Genomic DNA, 22,932 nt, shown 5'->3' with positions numbered 1-22,932 from the left:
GGGAGGGAGGCTCAAGAGGGAGGGGATATGGGGACATGTGTATGCATATGTCTAATTCGCTTTGCTGTGCAACAGAAACTAACATGGTATTGTGAAGCAATTATACTCTAATAAAGATGTATTAAAAAAATATACATAGGGGCTTCCCTGGTGGCACAGTGGTTGAGAGTCCGCCTGCTGGTGCAGGGGACACAGGTTCGTGCCCAGCTCCGGGAGGATCCCACATTCCGCAGAGCGGCTGGGACCGTGAGCCACGGCCGCTGAGCCTGCACGTCCGGAGCCTGTGCTCCGCAGCGGGAGAGGCCACAACAGTGAGAGGCCCACGTACCACCAAAAAAAAAAAAAAAATATATATATATATATAAAAAATACAATAAATAAATATATAAAAATATAATCATGTAAAATGAGATACACAAAATAATGATAGATAGTTGGGATCTGTTGGTTCAGAAAGGAAATCAATTTCAAAATTGCTGAGTCTTGACATGGAGAACAGACTTGTGGTTGCCAAGGGGGAGGGGAGTGGGAGAGGGCAGGACTGGGAGTGTGGGATTAACAGATGTAAACTATTACATAGAGGATGGATAAACAACAAGGTCCTACTGTACAGCACAGGGAGCTATATTCAATATCCTATGATGAACCATAATGGAAAAGAATATGAAAAAAAAGAATGTCTCTGTGTATAACTGAGCCACTTTGCTGTAGAGGTTGCAACAACATTGTAAATCAACTATACTTCAATAAAAATTTTTTAAAAATTGCTGAGTCTCTAGGAAATAATAATAAAAGCCAAAAACCTATGTGTGGACTTCTGCTTCTGGCCAAGATGAAGTGACAGAGACTCAATTTACCCTACTACCTAAAAACAATGAAAAAATAAATGGACAAGATCTGTAAATCAAAGGTATTCAAAACAGTGGACATAAAGCAAGGAAAGACAGTGATCCCTAAGAGACATGGCAAAAATGAGGTGAGCTCTTCCCAGCTTTTTGCCTTGAGAGAGCTTCCATGCTGTGTGGCACAGAGAGGGGGTGCCTAGGTGGAGACTGCCATGGTCCCTGAGTTAAGGAGTCTGAGCTGAGGTCTGGAGAAACCAAGGTGGAAAGAATTCTGCAAATCCCAACACCTGAAAAGAGAGCTGCACAGAGATCTGCCATGGATTCCCTGAGTATTGAAGAGAATACTGATAAGTGCATGACTGTGAGAAAACTCCTGGAGGCTGAGGAAAGAAACGCCCTAAAGGATGGGGATGTTGTTTATAAGCATGACATGAAATACAGGACCCCTAAAGTAGTAGATTAGTGAATTTCTTTACATAGTAGCTGAGAATACTCTACATCAAAAAAGTTAAAAGACAATGATAGATAAAAATGTATGCAATAAATGGAACAGATGAGAGCCAGTTTTCCTTAATATGCAAAACAACTCATAATTAGTTAAGGAAAAGATTAATAGTCCAATGGAAAATGAAAAACACTGTAAAGGTGCAGAGTATGTGGAAGGGTGATTATTGCAGGATCATTTGTAATTAAAAATTTTTTTTTCTATATTCTAGCAAGAAAAATGTGGTTAAATATATTTTGGTACACTCACAAAATGAAATATTATTTAGCATATAGAAAGAACAAGGGAAATCTCTATATCCTGATATGAAGAGAATAGGACAGATTATTTTGGAAATAAAACAAAATTGCAGAATATTAATATAGTATAATCCTACATTTGTAAAAATTATAATAAATAAATGTGTTTGTAATATAAAAAGAAAATAAAATGGAAAAAAGTTTATAAAATTACATTAATAATGAATAAATATAAGAAAATAACATACCAAAGGCCAATATATCTATGAATATATGGATGTATTAATAAAACTACTATCAGATTTGTAAAAATATAAACAGTTGATAAACAGCAGTGCTCATATCTGCTATGTAAAACAGAAATTATCAAACAGTTAGTGTTACAGATTCTGGAGTCTGAGCTTGAGTCCCAGCTATACCATTGACAAGAATGGCTATGGGAAAATGGCTTAACTTCTTTAAGCCTTAATTCCACATCTCTAAATTAAGCAGGTATTGTCTGTTCCACTGGGCTATCATGGGAATTAAATGAGAGGATGAATGTAACATACCAGCCAAAAAGACTTGGGTCATTAGTAATGAAAGGCAACATGTACTGATTGTTCACCATGTACCACATATTCTAAGAACTATGTATGAACTATTTTAGTCTTCAATAGCTCTATGAATGGAGACTACTACGTAAGTTGATATGTATATATTTATATCGTATATAGTGTCCAGAACATAGAAAATATTATGTAGATGTTTGTATTATTGTCATTGTCATCCTAATTTCCAAAATTTAAAGATAAGGGAACTGAGAGTTTAAATATTAAAGGTTAGTTTATCGGGCTTCCCTGGTGGTGCAGTGGTTGAGAGTCCGCCTGCCGATGCAGGGGACACGGGTTCGTGCCCCGGTACGGGAAGATCCCACATGCCGCGGAGCGGCTGGGCCTGTGAGCCACGGCCGCTGAGCCTGCGTGTCCGGAGCCTGTGCTCCGCAACGGGAGAGGCCACAACAGTGAGAGGCCGGCGTACCACAAAAAATAAAATAAAAAAAATAAAGGTTAGTTTATCTATCAAGGAATTTACCTTGAATGTGAATTTGGAAGTGTGGCTTTAGAACACAATCTTTATTTTATGTGCACTCATTAGGTAAATAATACCTATGATTGTTACTGTTAAATTATTTGATTCATGTAAATATGAATATTTGTATGTTCACAGAGTATGTCAAGGAAGATTATGCATCAAGCCATTAATTTAAAAATACAGATATATGAATTAAAAACAAATTATGTAAGTATATCTATATCTGTGTGTATATTTGTATACTGTCTACCTGTATACATATGAAGTATCTGCCTATAAATGTGTACATATATATCACATTAAAATGTAACAACTTATATATGTATAACAAAAATTAGCACGTGCATTTGATTATTTTGCTTGTAGTTCCTAATATAAAGAACATAATTTTTTCTTGTAGCTAATGAACAACAGTCAAAAGTTTGAAACTTGTTTCACTGAATAAAATTGCTAAATATATGTTATGAGTTAAAAATGTACAGTTATAATATATTAGAGAAAATAGTGTTTGTTTTCTATGGATATGAAGAAGAATATCTTCTTCATATATGAGAGGTATGAGCGGTACTTTTGTTTTTGTGCTATCGCCAACCTTATAAGATGATTATTTTTATCTGCAGAATGCTATTTCACATGTTAATGAAAGAGTATACTTTGTTCATTTCTGTTTTATTTAGAAGCCTCTGATATTGTTTAATATAAGTAGTTAATCTTTTAAAACCCTGTCTCTTATTGTATCTCCCTCATGAATAGAGGCTGCTTCAAAATACTGAAATATGCCTCATATGATGGACATAACACAAATTAATAGAATCTCTTACTAATGCAGAACTTCTAATGTAACCATGGTTTCATCATTGAACATTTCTATTGTTAGTTCCCTATTCTAATGGAGAAGGGCAAAACAGCAGGACTTTTTGATATCAGGATAATCTGAATGTAAAATGACAGAATAAAATACAAAAGGAAGATAGCTGAGATTTATGTGAGTATGGATTTAAATATAAAATCTTAATTTCCAAAAGGTAAAATGGATTCCTATGCCAAAGCAATGCCTCTAATTTAAACTACAATTTATTGTGAAGAATGAAGTACATGATGAAACATTAAGGCAAACTGTCAGTACTGATGCTTAAATGTTGTGATTACAGTTGCTATTTGAGGGTAGAGATCATTTTGCTTGAATTAGTTGCTGGTAAATTTATTGTTCAAATAATATGGTCCCTAAAATGTGGTATAAAATGGATAGCTACAATCAGTAGACTTGTGATTTACATATCTGTTGTAGATATTTTCATTGTTAAGTTGCTGTGTATAAAAAGAAATAAAGATGGCAAACCTGTGGGAAAAATGTTGAAGATGCAAATTACAGATTATGCTATTAATTCACTCAGTGGCAGGGAAATTTTCAGGCATATACCAGCTTCACAATGTTAACTGGAAGAGAGTAAATGTTCTAAAAATACGTAAAATAAACATTAGCTTCTTTGGTAAATAATATTAAACAATACTATGTGATAGTGAAGTTAAATTGTACATCATTTATATTGATGGACAGATCTGTGACATAATTGATTAAATTAATAGTTGTAATGTGAAGTTTAATTTTAAAAGCTCCCAGAGCAAAATATTCAAAGCTAATAAATTGTTTTCTTTGACCTGTCAGCCAAACATTGATGGACACAGGAAAGGATACTCCTTTTTCGATAATTTTGCCCTTACCCTCATCAAATTACATTCAACTAAACAAAACCCTCCTACCTTATCCTTTAGAATATTGTATTAGAGTTCCTAGTTAGGTTTTGGCAGATTTTTAAAAACATGTATACATTCTTTAAACTGAGATATAATAATGATGATCTAATAACTGACAATTCAATAACTTCTTGAAAAAGATCTCAGCATGGCATTTTTAAATTTCCATGACTTATTTTGAGCTACTACAGACTTTCCATATCCATTTTTTTAATTGTCTAGTATTGGAAAACATTTCCTAACTAATTAGAGATGCAGATTACAGGAGTAAACATTTTATTTTAGCTCTAGCTTTGATTCTAAAGCACTGTATAAAATGAAAAGAGTAATTTAATACCTATGGCCTGATTACCTTATAGGACAGGTTTTATTATTATTTGTGTTAGTATTACTGTCAAGGATTAGTGTTTTTTTTAGTTCACAATGGGATCATGAAATGGTGTCATTTATCGTGGTAGGCAAGAATTGGTCTTACTATGGAAATCATATATTATTCTCAAATTCCTTACATGCGAATAAATCGTTTGCACATGGAGGAGTTAGAAACTTACAAATGTATTTCAAGCCTCCCATACTATACCTACTACTGAGCATTTTATCTGATCATACTTGAAATTCTTTGAAGAAATGCAATATAATTAGCTGTCTTATCTTCCACAAATATAAAATGTATGTGTGTTTATATATATATAATCTAGGTAAATGTTTTTAATCTATGATACAAAGATAAGCAAGCAATTTGTTTTATTCTGTGTGTTTTATGCATTTTTAAGTTAAAGTTTTTTAAAGTAACTTTACTCATTTTCAGAGATCTAAATGAAAGTGTACTGGCAGCACTCTGTTTAAAGGTGTCAATATAATGACTACATTTTAGCATGTTTTCCTTTTACAGTGGTTAAATTGTGAAGTGCATGGCCAGAATAGCTCCTGATGTGAAAACTTCGCACTACAGTCATATCATTTAAAATTGATTTATCTTAGAAAACTGACAGTATAATGGATATAACATCATTAACCTTGAAACCAAGATCTAAAATTATCCAAAGTTGAAAGGAATAAAGGTCACCATCTAAAGGTTATCCTCAATACCTTGATCTAATTTCTAAAGGACAAACTACTTCATCTAACATCCACTGTCTAAGTGATCACAAAATAATCATTGTAAATTAGTCTAAACTAAATCACCTTGTCCATCTGTAGAGTTCCTTTGTCCTATAATAGGTAAATGACAAAGGAAGGGAATATTGGATTACTCTTGTTGATGCCTGCATGGTGCCTGCCCAATAAACGTATGCAGCCTATTAAGCTTGTGGTGTTTTATTAATCTTAGCCAGATTGGCCAGTGTGGTTAGTCCTTTCTAAAATGTGTCCTTCCTTCATCAAATAAAGGTTTTTCTAAAGTTTTTCATGAAGATGACATCACTGCAACCCTGGAGTCTTGAATAGTTTTCTCACGAGAATAAGTTAAACAAATCTCGAGGTTACAGAAAAGCAATTAATCCAGTCATCTGAAGGCCTTTCAGGCAGAAACACTGTCTTCAATTTACATGGTAAATACATTATTCCAGTAAAAGACAAGAAAATAAATAAGTACAAATATTATTTTGTACAAATATTATTTCAGAAATGTTTCAAGTAATGTAATGTGGGTATGTAAGATAATATAAAGCAAGATAAATACCTAATATAAGTATGCATGTAGGAAATAACTATAAATAATATGAAGAGACTGGGTATAAAACATTTCATGGAGACAGTAATTGATAAATGATAAATGATAGTAATTGATAGCAAGTGATAAATGATAGTAATATTCCTTAGTTGTAGGCTCATTTTACAATGTTATGACAGTACCTATTTTATTAGTCATATCTTCAACTATTTGGCCAATTTTAAATGTGCATAATGCCTTAAGTGCAGTTTCAATTTACATTTAGAGTACATTCATATGGAATATTATAATTTATTTATTAAAATTAGAGCTTTTGATATAAGTATAATGTAATGTCTTTCCGAAAATGAACCAAAACATAAATTACACATTTAAATTCTTTTTTTTTTTTTTTTTGCGGTACACGGGCCTCTCACTGTTGTGGCCTCTCCCGTTGCGGAACACAGGCTCCGGATGCGCAGGCTCAGCAGCCATGGCTCACGGGCCCAGCCGCTCTGTGGCATGTGGGATCCTCCCGGACCGGGGCACGAACCCGTGTCCCCTGCATCGGCAGGTGGACTCTCAACCACTGCGCCACCAGGGAAGTCCGACATTTAAATTCTTAAAATGTAATGTTTATGGCAGTAAACATAACAGGATATAATGAAATTCTTAAACACTGACTGACAGGAATATTGAGTTTATTCTTGGAGTAAAATGGAGAAATTAAATTAAATTATATTTTCCCATATCAGGAAAACTAACTCCCAGTTTCAATCTCAATATAATTTTAATATTTAGTTTTTGATAATAAGAACCCAAATATTCAAATTATCTTAAAGTACTTAAGAGATTTTCCTATAATATGCCTCCTGTTTGGAAAAGTAGTATCTGTGAGGTAATTATTTTTAGTAGCCCACATTTTACATAAGATTTTGAAAATGCTCCATCAAATAAGTGACATCTTGGTGAAGTAGGAGGAATAAACAAACAAATAAACCTGAGTTTGACCTAGAGTAAAGCAATTATGCAAAGTTATTCAAGTGAACAATCTATCTTTGCATATTTCAGTTTAAAATTCTAAAATGTCACTTTTTTTTTAAAGTTCAGTTTGTCAGCCACTTTCTGCATTATTAGAGTGATATTTAAGCACATACAAGTTTTTACCCTTTCAAAGCAAAAATAATACCTTAGGATAGTTTAATTAGATGTTGCTTGCTTTTTAAAAATTGAAGTATAGTTGATTTACAATGTTGTGTTAGTTTCAGGTATATAGCAAAGTTGATTCAGTTATATATATTATATACATATACATATTTTTTCAGATTCTTTTCCATTATAGGTTATTATAAGATATTGAATATAGTTCCCTGTGCTATACAGTAGGTCCTTGTTTATCTATTTTATATATAGTAGTGTGCATCTGTTAATTCCAGACTCCTAATTTATCCCTTCTCTGCCCCTTCCCCTTTGGTAACCGTAAGTGTTTTCTATGTCTGTGAGTCTACTTCTGTTACGTAAATAAGTTCCTTTGTATCATTTTTTCAGATTCCACATATAAGATGTCATATGTTATTTGTCTTTCTCTGTCTGACTTACTTCATTTAGTATGACAATCTCTAAGTCCATCCATGTTGTGCAAATAGCATTATTTCATTCTTTTTATAGCTGAGTAGTATTCCATGGCATATACTATATACCACATTTTCTTTATCCATTCATTTGTTGATGAACGCTTAGTTTGCTTCCATGTCTTAGCTATTGTAAAGAGTGCTGCTATGAACATTGGGGTGCATGTATATTTTCAAGTTAAGGTTTTCATCTTTTCTGGATATATGCCCAGGAGTGGGATCACATGGTAACTCTATTTTTAGTTTCTTAAGAAACCTCCATACTGTTCAAATGCTTATATTCTGATACAAAGATAATAACTACATTACAAAGCATTTTATAAATTCATTAATAAACTAAATGGTATATTGGTGGCTTAAATGATAACATAAATTCTATATAATTTAGTTATGTATTTTTTAGATGAAACCTCAAAATTGAGAGGGTAAACCAAGGTATGTTTATCTATCAAGACCACCCCTGACTTTTACCTGCTTGTACAAATTTGCTCTACTGTTTGTGACCTCTAATTCTTATCTCAGCTGCAAATACTAGGTTTTGCCTGATTTCTCAGGTCTGGAATTACTGGTGCTAAGAATAGCTGGCATTTATTTAGTTCTGTATATAAATGATCTCCTTTATCCTATGATATAGATACTATTTTATCCCAATTTTATACATAATGAAACGGGAAACAAGAAAATCTAAATAATTTGCCTAAGGTCAGCTGTCATATGAGAGGACTTGAAACCAGGCAGTCTGCTTAGATGATGCTTTTAGTACTATATTTTATTTCCTTACTTAGGGCCGATGTCCTCCCTTGCTCTTTCAGCCTCTCATGGGCTGAAATTCTGCTTCTATCTATATATGAGTAAAGCCCACATGCTGCCAGACATTCATTCTACTTGCCCCTACTTGACCGCTGGATTGTGACCTATTATGTATAGACATAATGATTCAGATGCTCTGCCTGCTTAAATACTTGTGTATAATTTATCAGTATATCTCAGTGGTACATCTCCCTGCCTGTTTTTAGTTCCAAGACTCTTTATTTCCTGACTTCCTCCTACACTTGCTGAACTCCTTCAAGATTATTAAAAACAACTCAGACGACTTCTACAATAATGTGGAGTGGAATATTGAGTCACAATGGTAAAAAGAGAAAGAAAAACGGGAATGTTTTGTAGTTAAAACTCAACAAATCTTAGTATCATATTAGGTATGGGATCAAAATTTAGAATTAAATGGAGATTCCAAAATTATGAACCTCAGTTATTGGGAGGATGGATGTGTCATACAGAGAAAAGGGATACCGAGACGAGTTAGGAATAAAAAAGAAAAGAAAGAAATTTGGTTTTGGCTACATTAAGTTTGAGGCAAAGGAGAAACATATGAAGAGTATCTTGACATGATGTTCACATGTTTATTCAATCACTTTGCATAATATCATGGTTTTTTTTTTTTTACTTTTTAAATATCTCATAGTGAGATGTAGGAGCTCAGTAAGTTGCACTAAGAGGCACATAATCTTCAGTAATTTCATTGTAAATTTAATTGTAATTATTAGATGAAGGCATAGATTGATATCTAAATTTGCCATTTTCAAGGCCAATTCATTTCAAATTGAATGTGCTATACTTAATTGATAATAAATTTTAAAAAAATATCAAATGATCTCACTAAGGCAGAATCTGCTTTACAGATATATTCAATTAATCTCAAAAAATTTCAGTGTTAAATTTGAAAATACTCTTAATAATTTTTATTTGTGACCTTAATAACTTTAAAGTGAAATAAAAAATCAGTCTAAAAATTTCTGATTAATGATGCTTAAGTTTTCATTGCAGGTAATTTTTAAGGTGTTTTAATAAGTATCTTATTACAGAATTCTACATTATAAAGAAACAGAGGTCTGAAGGAGGAGATTATAAGATTTATTCCTGGTAATTTGATTAGGCAAATTTATATAATTATTACTTACAATATTTAAAATATTCAATGAAGTAATGTATTTATATTTAGAAAGCAAAGAATATTTTTTTGTTTTCTTTGACTTTTTCTGTTTCTCTCTTTTTTTTTTTGACTTATTTAATTAGAATACTGAAACCCAATTCAACAGAAATTAATTAAAGAATTATATTTTTTGCTATATCTTTAAAACTGATTGCCCTTAGGTTCTGAAGGGGTTTAGAAATCACTAATACAGTTTTGTGTTTTTTAAAATTTTCAAACATTATTCCAAATTTGTCAACTTTATTGTAACCTGGAAGTATCTTTATAGTCATAAAAAACACACATGATAAAAAACAAATGCAATGAGAAAATAAAGAACAGTTTTGTGAAGAAGTACATTTTGTATTTAAGCTTCTCTGTAACTTAATAGGAATATAGAAGTGAAGTGTATATTTTAATTGAAGTGTTGATTTACAATATTATATTAGTTTCACTTGAATAATATAGTGATTCAATATATATTATACTGCATATGAAGTTATAAAATGTTGGCTATATTCCCTGTGCTGCACATTACACCCTTGTTTCTTATTTTTTTTATACATAGTAGTTTGTAACTCTTAATCCCCTACCCTTATCTTGCCCCTCCCTGCTTTCCTCTCTCACTGTATCTGTGAGTCTGTTTCTGTTTTGTTATATTCATTTGTTTGCTTTATTTTTCACATTCCACATATAAGTGAAAACATATGCTATTTGGCTTTCTTTATGTGACCTATTTCACTAAGCATAACACCCTCCAGGCCCATCCATGTTGTTGCAAATGGCAAAATTTCATTCTTTTTTATGGCTGAGTAGTATTTCATTGTATATATGTATATGGCTTCTTCTTTATTCTTTCATCTCTTGATGGACACTTAGGTTGCTTCCATATCTTGGTTATTATAAATAATGCTGCAATAAACACTGGGATTCATATATCTTTTTAAATTAGTGTTTTATTTTTCTTTAGATATGAACCCAGGAGAGGAATTTCTGGATCACCTGGTAGTTTTATTTTTAATTTTTTGAGGAACCTCCATACTGTTTTGCATAATGGCTGCAACAATTTACATTCCCATCAACAGTGCACTAGGTTCCCTTTTCTCCACATCCTTGCCAACACTTATTATTTGTTGTGTTTTTGATGAAAGCCATTCAGACAGATGTGAGGTAATATCTCGTGGTTTTGATTTGCATTTCCCTGGTGATTAGAGATGTTGAACATCTTTCCATGTGCCTATTGGCCATCTGTCTGTCTTCTTTTGAAAAATACCTATTCAGGTCTTCTGCATTTTAAAAGTAAGATATTTGTGTCATGCTTCTAGGGTCAAAAGTTTCTCCCTCTCTCTCCACACACAAACACGCACACACACTATGGGTCTATGGTTTGAAAAGTACCATACAATAACTGATATTTATAACCATAATACTGATGAATTGTCTGATGAAAAGACGACCTGTAATAAATATTCTGGAATGAATACTAGAATGTAAGTTCCATGAGCACAGGTGTGTTTTGTTTTGTTTATTCACTGCTACATTCTCAGCATCTATAACATTGTCTGGCATATCAGAGATGCTTAATAAAGCATATATAGTACGAAAGAAATGAAATTTATAAATAAAATTAATAGGAGCAGCGAAAAATTATATGAGCAGAAAAATGTTCCTGGCTACTTGGATTAACACTGCCAATCCCTATAATCTTAATTCCCAACCAAGCATCAAGTATCATCTTGCATTTCTAATTTTACTTCTTGTTCTTCCTCTCCCTGTTATTTATTTCCATATAAAATGAACATAATGCCAAAAGATCTTTACTCCAAATGTCTTTTGGTTTCTTAATCACTAAAATTTTAGGGTCATCTATTTGAGCAAGCTAATAATCTCATGTCTGATAATTTAGATTTCTCATTCCTCTGTATGCAGGTCGACTCTCAGTCAGATGATCCTTCTCATCATTTAACCCTTTTTCTCTGCTTCTCTCATGCCCCAACTAAGTCTGTATATTTGTTCAAGCCATTTACTCATACTTTTCCCTCCTAATGTAACTCACAAAGAACATTTAAAACCAAATTCATATTCACTTAATTTGAGACATTACTCGTTTGATTTGCATAAAATTTCACTGGCTTATAATTTTACTTTTCCATGTTTAAGTCCATTGTGATTTTGTCTTATTTCCCCCTTAGGGGCCCAAGGATTGAGGCCTCAGTTTTCTTCCTGCATAGTTAATATTAAGCAATATACTGTCATCATTCAATATATACTTGTTCTGTGGAAAAAAAAAAATTCTTGATGCAGTCCTTCTTTTTCATTGCTTATATAGAATGGAAAAGGGGGAAAAACATGAAAATGGCAACAATATCCGAAGAATAGTGATATGTGAGCATATTAGAAAAGATACTGTTTTGAAGAGTATACTTATGTACTAGTCAGCCTGAAGGAATAGCAACTATTGTGGATCTGTGGCAGAGGGAAAAAAGCCACAGCAAATTGTGATGATTCTTCACATTTCTGTTAGGTCTTGGCATGGCCACTTCTGCTCACATTCCATGAACAGAAACAAGTAATATAAGGTCTATGTCAATATGGAAGGGACACATACTCCTCCCACAAAGGGCAGTAAAATAAGCATTGCAGTAGGTGGCGATTTATAATCTTCTTCAGGGAATATTGTGAATAATAGCAAACAGTAATAAAATATACCACAACATGCATTATAATAAAGTAACGAGATTTGTTTTCGTGCCCCAAACAAAACCAGTCACAATAATATATTGTCATTGTATATAAACTCAGGTCTATACAAGTTATAAAGATTATACAAATAGTGTATAAAACTAATGGGTATCTAATACATCATATACAGCTCTGATTACTAATATTTTGATCTCTGATTGCCTTAAGAATCTCATGCTATAATATTCACCTCAAAGAAATGCACTTATGCATATACTTCAAAGTTTGCATACAATTTGGGGGGATTCTGGAATTTTCTAATGCCCACCTAGAGCACTACTGACTCCCAAAACAAGAGCTCTTATTATATCTTTTCAGCTTGCTTCCATCTCTTTCACACCATTAGTAGCCACATTTCATGGATAGCTACTATTTCTACCTGTAATCTTAAGCCATTGTGATTTGTTTTCTGCAATTATCATTTCAGTGAAACTTCCCTTGCTAAATATCCTAGTAATGTCTATTGCTAAATCTACAAAATGTTTTCCAATTTTCATCATACTTGATTTCCAGGAATATCTGACACTGGTGACCACTCACCTCTTCCTTCAAATGCTTGTTCTCTTTCCCTGGTATCCGTGACATATACCCTCCTATGTTCCTCTCTTGTCTCTGCATATTTCTTGTTAGAATTATTTCTTAAATATTTGTGTTAATTGAGGTTCTGTGACCCTACCCTCATCTTGTCTAATTCTATACTCTCTTCATTGTCAATATTGTTCACTTCCATTGTTTCAAATGTCACTAATGATTTGCAAACATTTATCATAGGCCCAGATTTCTCATTTGATAGATTAGCATTTCCAACTCCTTTTGAATATCTCTAATTGGATGGCTCACCATCAGATAACAAAAAGAAATTAAAGATGATACAAATATATGGAGAGATATACCATGTTCTTGAATTGGAAGAATCAACATTGGGAAAATGACTCTACTACCCAAAGCAATCTACAGATTCAATGCAATCCCTATCAAAGTACCACTGGTACTTTTCACAGAACTAGAACAAAACATTTCACAATTTGTATGGAAACACAAAAGACCCCGAATAGCCAAAGCAATCTTGAGAAAGAAAAATGGAGCTGGAGGAATCAGGCTCCCTGACTTCAGACTATACTACAAAGCTACAGTAATCAAGACAGTATGGTACTGGCACAAAAACAAAAAGATAGCTCAATGGAACAGGATAGAAAGCCCAGAGATAAATCCATGCATATATGGTCACCTTATCTTTGATAAAGGAGGCAGAAATGTACAGTGGAGAAAGGACAGTCTCTTCAATAAGTGGTGCTGGGAGAATGGGACAGGTACATGTAAAAGTATGAGATTAGATCACTCCCTAACACCAGGCCAGAAACTATCAAACTCTTAGAGGAAAACGTAAGCAGAATACTCTATGACATAAATCACAGCAAGATCCTTTTTGACCCACCTTCTAAAGAAATGGAAATAAAAACAAAAATAAACAAATGGGACCTAATGAAACTTAAAATCTTTTGCACAGCAAAGGAAACCATAAACAAGACCAAAAGACAACCCTCAGAATGGGAGAAAATATTTGCAAATGAAGCCACTGACAAAGGATTAATCTCCAAAATTTATAAGCAGCTCATGCAGCTCAATAACAAAAAAACAAACAACCCAATCCAAAAATGGGCAGAAGACCTAAATAGACATTTCTCCAAAGAAGATATACAGACTGTCAACAAACACATGAAAGAATGCTCAACTTCATTAATCATTAGAGAAATGCAAATCAAAACTACAATGAGGTATCATCTCACACCAGTCAGAATGGCCATCATCATAAAATCTAGAAACAATAAATGCTGGAGAAGGTGTGGAGAAAAGGGAACTCTCTTGCACTGTTGGTGGGAATGTAAATTGCTACAGCCACTGTGGAGAACAGTATGGAGGTTCCTTAAAAAACTACAAATAGAACTACCATATGACCCAGCAATCCCACTACTGGGCATATACTCTGAGAAAACCATAATTCAAAAAGAGTCATGTATCAAAATGTTCATTGCAGCTCTATTTACAATAGCCAGGACATGGAAACAACCTAAGTGTCCATCATCGGATGAATGGATAAAGAAGATGTGGCACATATATACAATGGAATATTACTCAGCCATAAAAAGAAACGAAATTGAGCTATTTGTAATGAGGTGGATAGACCTAGAGTCTGTCATACAGAATGAAGTAAGTCAGAAAGAGAAAGACAAATACTGTATGCTAACACATGTATATGGAATTTAAGAAAAAAAAATGTCATGAAGAACCTAGGGGTAAGACAGGAATAAAGACACAGACCTACTAGAGAATGGACTTGAGGATATGGGGAGGGGGAAGGGTAAGCTGTGACAAAGTGAGAGAGAGGCATGGACATGTATACACTACCAAACGTAAGGTAGATAGCTAGTGGGAAGCAGCTGCATAGCACAGAGAGATCAGCTCAGTGCTTTGTGACCGCCTGGAGGGGTGGGATAGGGAGGGTGGGGGGGAGGGAGATGCAAGAGGGAAGAGATATGGGAACATATGTATATGTATAACTGATTCACTTTATTATAAAGCAGAAACTAACACACCATTGTAAAGCAATTATACTCCAATAAGATGTAAAAAAAAAAAAACAAAAACAAAAAACAAAACAAAACAAAACAAAAACATGATCAAAAGTGAATTCATTCTGTTTTCACTGAAATGCACTCCTGCCTGCTTCGTATCCCACTGAAGGATGGTTCAATCTTCATATCTTACCTATTGCTTTCTTTCTTAGTTCCCAATTTTTTATCCTGTCCTTTCCAAAATATGCCTTAACTTTTCTTGATTTAAAACTTTCCTAGGCTTCCTATTCGCCTCAATAAATTTTAAGCTCTAACAAGATTTACATGTTCTTTCACATATGGTGCTTAGATTTTCATTCTTTTCTTTCAGTCTATCTCTACACAGTAGCCAAATGGGCACTTTTCCCTCTTTCCTATGCAAGCTATAGACTATCTGCCTCTGGTTATTTGCCCTTGCTGTTACATTTTCACACTATTTTTTCACAGACTTATTTAGAAAACACTTCTCATCCTCAGCTCTGATCTCCCATAAGTAGATTAGATGGTTCTTTTCTGTGCTCCTATATCACCTCCATTATATCTCTTGTCATATTGTGTGACTTCTGACTCCCTACACAGCTGGTTCCTAGATGATGCACGGACACCTAAAATTATGAATAAAACACTTATTTACAAATGTATAATATTATAAAGTAAGTTTCAACACCCAAAGACCCATTTTACAACTCCAAAACTCTAAAATTCACTGGGAAATTAAATGAAAATAAAACACTGATATACACCACAACAAATATTTACTAACCATGTTAAAATGATTACTAAAATAAATTTAATTATATAATGTGCCAGTTTTCATAATTTGAAGATTACTCAAAGGATCCTAATGGGACTTTAATACCAGCTTGCCAGGAGTCCAGTTATGGTTTCCCTATACAAACCTAACCTGGACCCAGTTACAGTTTGGCATTATTTGATGATAGTTGTCTGCCACACCATACATATCTGTGAGATGATTTTGCATTCTGTGGCTGAATAAGATTTCAGAGAACATCCAGTAGGCTGGCACTTGGTTAGTATCAGGGTTTTTTGTTGTTGTTGCTGTTTTTTGTTTCTTTGTTTTTTTGTGAGCCGAATCCAGAGAGATAACACCAGAAAAAATACTTGGGGTTATAAAGGACCCAAAATTTCCCTTCCCAAGATAAACTATCATATGGAACATCACCTTGAGGCAATGGGAGCCTCAAAGTACATTACCAGCAATGTATATCAGAGGTCATGGAATTGAAAAGCTCACAAAACAAATGAAAATAGTCAAATCACTCATTTTATCAAGTCTGTTAAAAACACAAAGAAACAAGGGAAAAGAGATAAGATATGTTAGCACTGATAGGATAAGGTGCAGTGGGGAAGGATCACACTATCTGAATGATGGGGCAATGTATGTTCAAATGTCCTGTTCCTCTTTCTGCCATATCAACCGTCCTCACTGATGATGTGGTTACAAAGGCCAGAGTTAAAGTTTGAGCTGGGGGTAAAAAGGCAGAAGATGCTCTGGGTAAATGACACACACTTGTTCTACTAGAGAGATGCAGGGACAAATACACCTGGCCAATATTTCTAGCTCTCCTATTAGCTATGGATTTTATATGTGTTACTTGGGCAGAAGGCATATAGGGTGATAACTGAAGTCACCAATGGGTGGCCAAATAAAGACTTCATGAATGATAATTTTCATGTGTATCTTGTGTATCCTGAATACTTAGAGACTCTTGTATATTTGTTCTTACATATATTTACATATTATAAATATATGGTACCCAGATGTTTCATGAGCATTAAGTATCTCTGATCTTTCCATCTTATTCTGTCTATTGTTTATTTTATACTTAGCAATTCCCATGAATTCTGCCCATGTCTAACAAACATTTTACTTACCAGTTACTAATCTATTCTTAAAACATTTTATATGTAAAACATCTGCCTACATATTGCAAACCACAAATTTATTCATCTAATATAACTGAATAGTTTTAATAGCAACTGTACATCTCACAAAGGTAGATGGTGTGGTTGACTGTATTTGCCAAAAATGGCTTCAAGAATACTCTTCTTACCATGTGATTTTTGATGCTTCTCCCATTGAGAGGTGGGGGTCTATATTTCTTCCCCATGAAACCAAGTTGGCTTGTGACTGTCATCCAATAATAGAGTTATGGTGGAATTGACACTATGTGACCTTAAAAGCTAGGTCATAAAAAGTGAAGGAGCTTCTGCCTTGTTCACTACTTCTTTTGACTTTGGTGTGATATCTGACTGCCCTTAGGCTGCCATGTTGTGAGGAAGCCCAAATCATTCTATTTAGCAATATTACAAAAAGAAGCCATGGGATTAGAGAGAGAAAAAGAGATCTCCCCTGTCAGCCCCAGCTGCTTTAGCTGCCTACACCTCCCCTCTTCCAGATCTAGCCACCATCACACTACAACCACATGAGGAATTCCAAGCCAGAACTACCCATGTGAGCACTTTCCAAATTCCTGACCAACTGATACCACAATAAATAAGAAAATGACTGTTGTTTTAAGTTACTAAGTGGTGGAATAATTTTTCACTCAGTAATAAATACCAAAACACTTGCCATTTCCCCACATGGTCTTGAACTCCCTTCCACATCTCACCCTCCATATTCATGGGCTATGAACTTGAGTCCACCCGATTTAAGACTGAGCAGAATATAAGACTCAATTGCTAAAGACATTACACATAACTGTCATTTAGAAGAGCGTTTTCTACATGACTTCAACTATCTAGGACTTATTATTAAATTATTCATAGTATTGAAGATGCTGCCTTCTATTCATATTCTTTCTAAAGCATACATTTGTATTCTTCATTGCTCTGTGAATCTTTAAACTATCTAAAATGAGGATTACCCATATCAGTTATTTTCATCATTTAATTTACTATCCATAACTGCTTGCACATGTCTTTAAATGGTGAACACTAAGGAAAAGCTCATTTTCACATTGGTGATTATTTTTTCCCATGATTTCTCATCCAAGGAACAGCAGTGATCACTGATCTCAACTTCATGCAGTTTATTTGTGTTGCCTATTGATTCAAAGAAATAATTGGATTAGTATCATTGATACCAATGATCAAAGTAGATAGGTAATCATAAATAAGTCTGAATCAAGTTCTGGAAGATTTATATTTAATAGGAAAAGTCAAAAAGTAGATATCAAAAGTCAAGCTGTACCTGCCTAGTTTCTTCAGGTACTTGAGCTAGAAAACCCAGGAATTAGTATTACTGAGTACTCATCTGTAAGATTGGAGTTATATTAAAACTCCCAGCATAAAATTCCATGATTCTTTAATTCCAAAGCATAGCTCTCTGAATTGGAGTAGAAGCAAAAATTAAAATCTTTATTATGGGGCTTCGTGTTAGAATAAATCTCCTCTCTAGATAAAAACAACTGCTAAATATATTTAGAATATTTCTTTAATATTTTACCTCATAGTAGTCTAAAGAGGAATATAGATTTTTCCCATGAAATATTATTTTTCCTTTAAAAAGGAGAAAAAGTTACTTCATAAGGCATCACTGTTCTAATTTTGTTTTCAGTGCCCTCATATTGCTCTTAGATTTGATGTTAGACACTGAATGATGCATAATAAAATTCTCTGAAACTTGTCTTCTCTTATTACACTTTGACTTCAAAAAATAACTAAGTTTTTGCTCCTCTAGAACACTAAGATTCCTTAGTTATAAATTGAAATCCCTGCGACTACTTGTCAAATTGCTACATATTACAGTAATCTCATATAAATGCATAGATAAAGGCTGATTAATGTAGCCTTTTACAAAATTTATCTTGTGAGAAATGATACTTATACATTTGTGTGGAAGCACAAGAATCAGCAACTATGTGCTTATATAACTTTCATATTCTACAGTCTGCTTTTTTAGACAGGTAAAAAGAATAATGTGTAGCATAAATGCAACAAGTTACATGAAACCTATATAATAAACAATGCTTACTATCTGTGACAGAATTGGGTACTAATTGTATGACCATTGATTCCAATTAATTGCGTTTATTTTTTTAAACGTACACATAACAGAAAGTTTAAACATATTGTCTACATACTTTTTATTTCCACTATCACTTTCACAAACAGTATGTGACAGAAACTGGATGAGTTTTTACCAACATCCTCTTTATTCTTCTTCTGGCCTTAAGGCTAGACTACTTTCCTAGGCTCTCTTGTAATTGGAATGCTGCCATGTGAGTTATTCTCACTAGTGGCATATGAGAAAAGTATGTTTCACTTCTGAACCAAGGATTTTAGAAGTGGGTATGCTGCTTCTCCCACCGTCTGGGTTCAAAACCCAAGGAAATGGTAGAAATCAGACAAGAAAGGACTCTAAATTACTGCATGGAAGAAAGCAGCCCACTCACCAATTCTCATCTTGGAATATTGAAAAAGTAAAAAATAAATTTCAGTTGGCTTTGTGACCGATTATTTATGTGGGATTGTTTTGTTGCCTGCTCTAAATAATACAGTGTAATAATATTACATGGCCTAATTTTTTTTTTTTTGTGGTACGCGGGCCTCTCACTGCTGTGGCCTCTCCCGTTGCGGAGCACAGGCTCCGGACGCGCAGGCTCCGGAGGCGCAGGCTCGGCGGCCATGGCTCACAGGCCCAGCCGCTCCGCAGCATGTGGGATCCTCCCGGACCGGGGCACGAACCCATGTCCCCTACATCGGCAGGTGGACTCTCAACCACTGCGCCACCAGGGAAGCCCCACATGGCCTAATTTTTTAATGGAAATAAAATAAATTTCATGTTCCCACAAAACTATAGGTAGGTAAAATTATGATGCGAGTTATTAAATTATCTATTCAAACCCATCTTAAATTTTAAATTCAACAGTAAGCACAATGTCAGTAAGCATAATAAGAAAATGTAATTTGTTTCAATAATGTTACCGTTAATAACAGAATATGAATAATCCTCATAACAGTTAATAAAACTGTTGTGAATATAGGCAAAATATTTTCATAAACGGTTAACTCTATAGCTGAAATGAGGTGACATTGAAAGTAAAATGTCTATTACAACTATAAATATTTGCTTTATTTTGCTTCAAAATTATATTTGCACTTAAAAGGCAACTTACTGACACTTACTGAATCTTTATTACTGTCATGGTCCATACTTAATTACTCAGTTTCTTTGGCATCTGATCTTAGTACACTTTACCTTGACATAAAAAATCGTCCTTGGTTTAAATAGAACAGTGCTTTTTATTATTATTACTATATTATGTTACTAATATACCATGTGATATTCAGAATATTTAAAGAGATGGAAGGGCTGGCCACCATAGTAAAAATGAGAGTAGTTGTATGACATGCTCCCCTTAAAAGAGCATATAGACAAAAAGACCACATTTGAAATAAAATGTGCACATTTTATTTCAAATTTATTTATTTATTTATTTATTTACTGCATGGAAATATATTTATTTCAAATATAAAAAGAATTAGTAGGTGTGCCTACTGATACCTCTATGGATTAAATTTTTTCATTGATGTTAGGCACTAAAACTAATAAAAGAGGTGGGTTCCACTACCTCTGCCTAAACCTAGATGACTTTTTAGAAGATAAGCATATTTCATCTTTTTTTTTTAATGGGAGTATAGCTGCTTTACAATGTTGTGTTAGTTTCTGCTGTACAGCAAAGTGAATCAGCCACACGTATACATGTATCCCCTCTTCCTGGATTTCCTTCCCATTTAGGTCACCATAGAGCAGTGAGTAGAGTTCTCTGTGCTATACAGTCTGTTCTAGCATATTTCATCTTAATCATTGATCCTTGGCTATCAAAAATCATTAGGAGTAGAAGATAACCTCAGCATAATAATTTGTTTTATATTTGTTTGGGAGACCTTTTTGCCTTAACTGCAAAATATCAGTTGTTTTCTTGTTCTGTACTTATTTTGTTCCCAAATTTCTTCAGATTTATTTATTTAGTGTTCTCAAAGTGGGATTCCTGACCTAACAGTATTCTATTACCTGGGAACTTACTAGAAATGCAAATTCTCTGGCCATATCACAGACTTACTGAATCTGAAACTCTAGGCATGGGGCCCAGAAATCTGTGCTGTAACAAGCCCTCTAGAGATTCTCTTGCTTACTAAACTTGAGATCCACTAAACTAGAAGAACTGGTGTAGGGGATGACTACATTGCCTAAACATTACTTACACTCTTTGCAGTGGTGTTAAGGGTGAGAATGTGAGAACACATAGTTTCTAAGCAGAGAATGACCATGAAGAATATTTCTTCTTACTAAAATACTCTTTACTCCATGACTGTTTCCTGCCATCCATTATCAAACTGTTCCTTTCTGTGATATCAACTCTCAGGTAGCTTTTAACTCTGTGTGTCAATTATATGTGGGTATTATATTTAGAATTAATACTTCTATTTGATATATGAATAGGAGTCAGGCAAATCAAGACTTTCCTTGGAAATACTAACAACATTTGAGGCTGTACTTGGCAAATGTTGATTACCAAGGAAATTAGAACCAAGGTTTAATAAGGAAGGAAATCTTGTACAAAGAGATATTTCAACTGTCTTTAAAAATAAGGTTTCTGAGGTTTAAAGAACATTTTATGTCTTCTGGGGAATTCCAGAGAGTGAAAGTTATGAGTACTGATATATGATTAGTATGATAAAGCTATTATTAAATTAGATCTATATGAAAATGGACTGGGATGCCTCGTGACTTAACGAGTTTTCCTGTTGTTAAAAGTATTTAAGTCGGGCTTCCCTGGTGGCGCAGTGGTTGAGAGTCCGCCTGCTGACGTAGGGTATGCGGGTTCCTGCCCCGGTCCGGGAGGATCCCACATGCCGTGGAGCGACTGGGCCCGTGAGCCATGGCCACTGAGCCTGCACGTCTGGAGCCTGTGCTCCGCAATGGGAGAGGCCACAACAGTGAGAGGCCCGTGTACCGGAAAAAAAAAAAAAAGAGTATTTAAGTCAACATCAAATGGTAGCTTACTTGGGTGATCTAGATACTTGTTATGCAAAGTGTGGTTTCATTTGGTAGTTGTTATAGGTGCAGAATCTCAGGGTCCACCCCAGTCCTAGTGAATCAAAATCAACAATATAACAAGATCCATGGGTGATCTATATGCACATTATGTTTGAGAGATAGTGCTCCAGTTGACATCTAATGAATCTTTATATTACTCTTATACTTAATTTAAATATGTTTATGTTGTGATGCAGAATTTGAATAACAGTCTAGAAGAGATGGGGGTAAATATGTGAGCTTGAGCTCACATTCTACTGTGAGGTCATTAACTTAATTAAATGCTGCCCCCAAAATAAAATAGTCTGTTTCCTGAATACTGAACTTAATGTAAGTGAGCTGGTGTTTGAATACTATTTCTATAGTTAGCTTTGAACTATTTGTTTTACACAAAAGTGAAATATACCTTTTGGGTTTATTGCACTACCTCATGAGGATATTTGTACTAACTTCCAAATTATACTCAATGTTGAACTCTTCTCCCAATTCCCTCTTGCATACCATCTTCCTTTTCACTAAAACTAGGATGTCTTAATTTCCCTTACTGAAACCTTTCCTTTTTGCTTAGAGTAGGTAGTTGTTTTGTCTTCTGCTTCTTCCCTATTCCTGATGGGTCTATATGAATGGGCAGCAGAGGCAGAAAGAAAGGAGAATACCTCAAGTGGTGTATAGGAATGGGGGAACTGGAAAAGATCAAGGGAGCAGACTTTGCTCAAAGCTGAAATTTACTCGGGCAAGGAGTACTTAACATACAGTTCTCATTGCCAAAGCAATGGATGGAAAAGAGCTGGAGAGGTAATGAGAAGTGACAGATTCCGCCACACCCTAGATTGACTC

This window comes from Aethalodelphis obliquidens, unplaced genomic scaffold (genome assembly GCF_003676395.1).
Source record: "Aethalodelphis obliquidens isolate GAN/ISIS:26980383/991018 unplaced genomic scaffold, ASM367639v1 scaffold8, whole genome shotgun sequence".
NCBI lineage: Eukaryota > Metazoa > Chordata > Mammalia > Artiodactyla > Delphinidae > Aethalodelphis > Aethalodelphis obliquidens.
Note: the sequence above shows the minus strand (reverse complement) of the source record.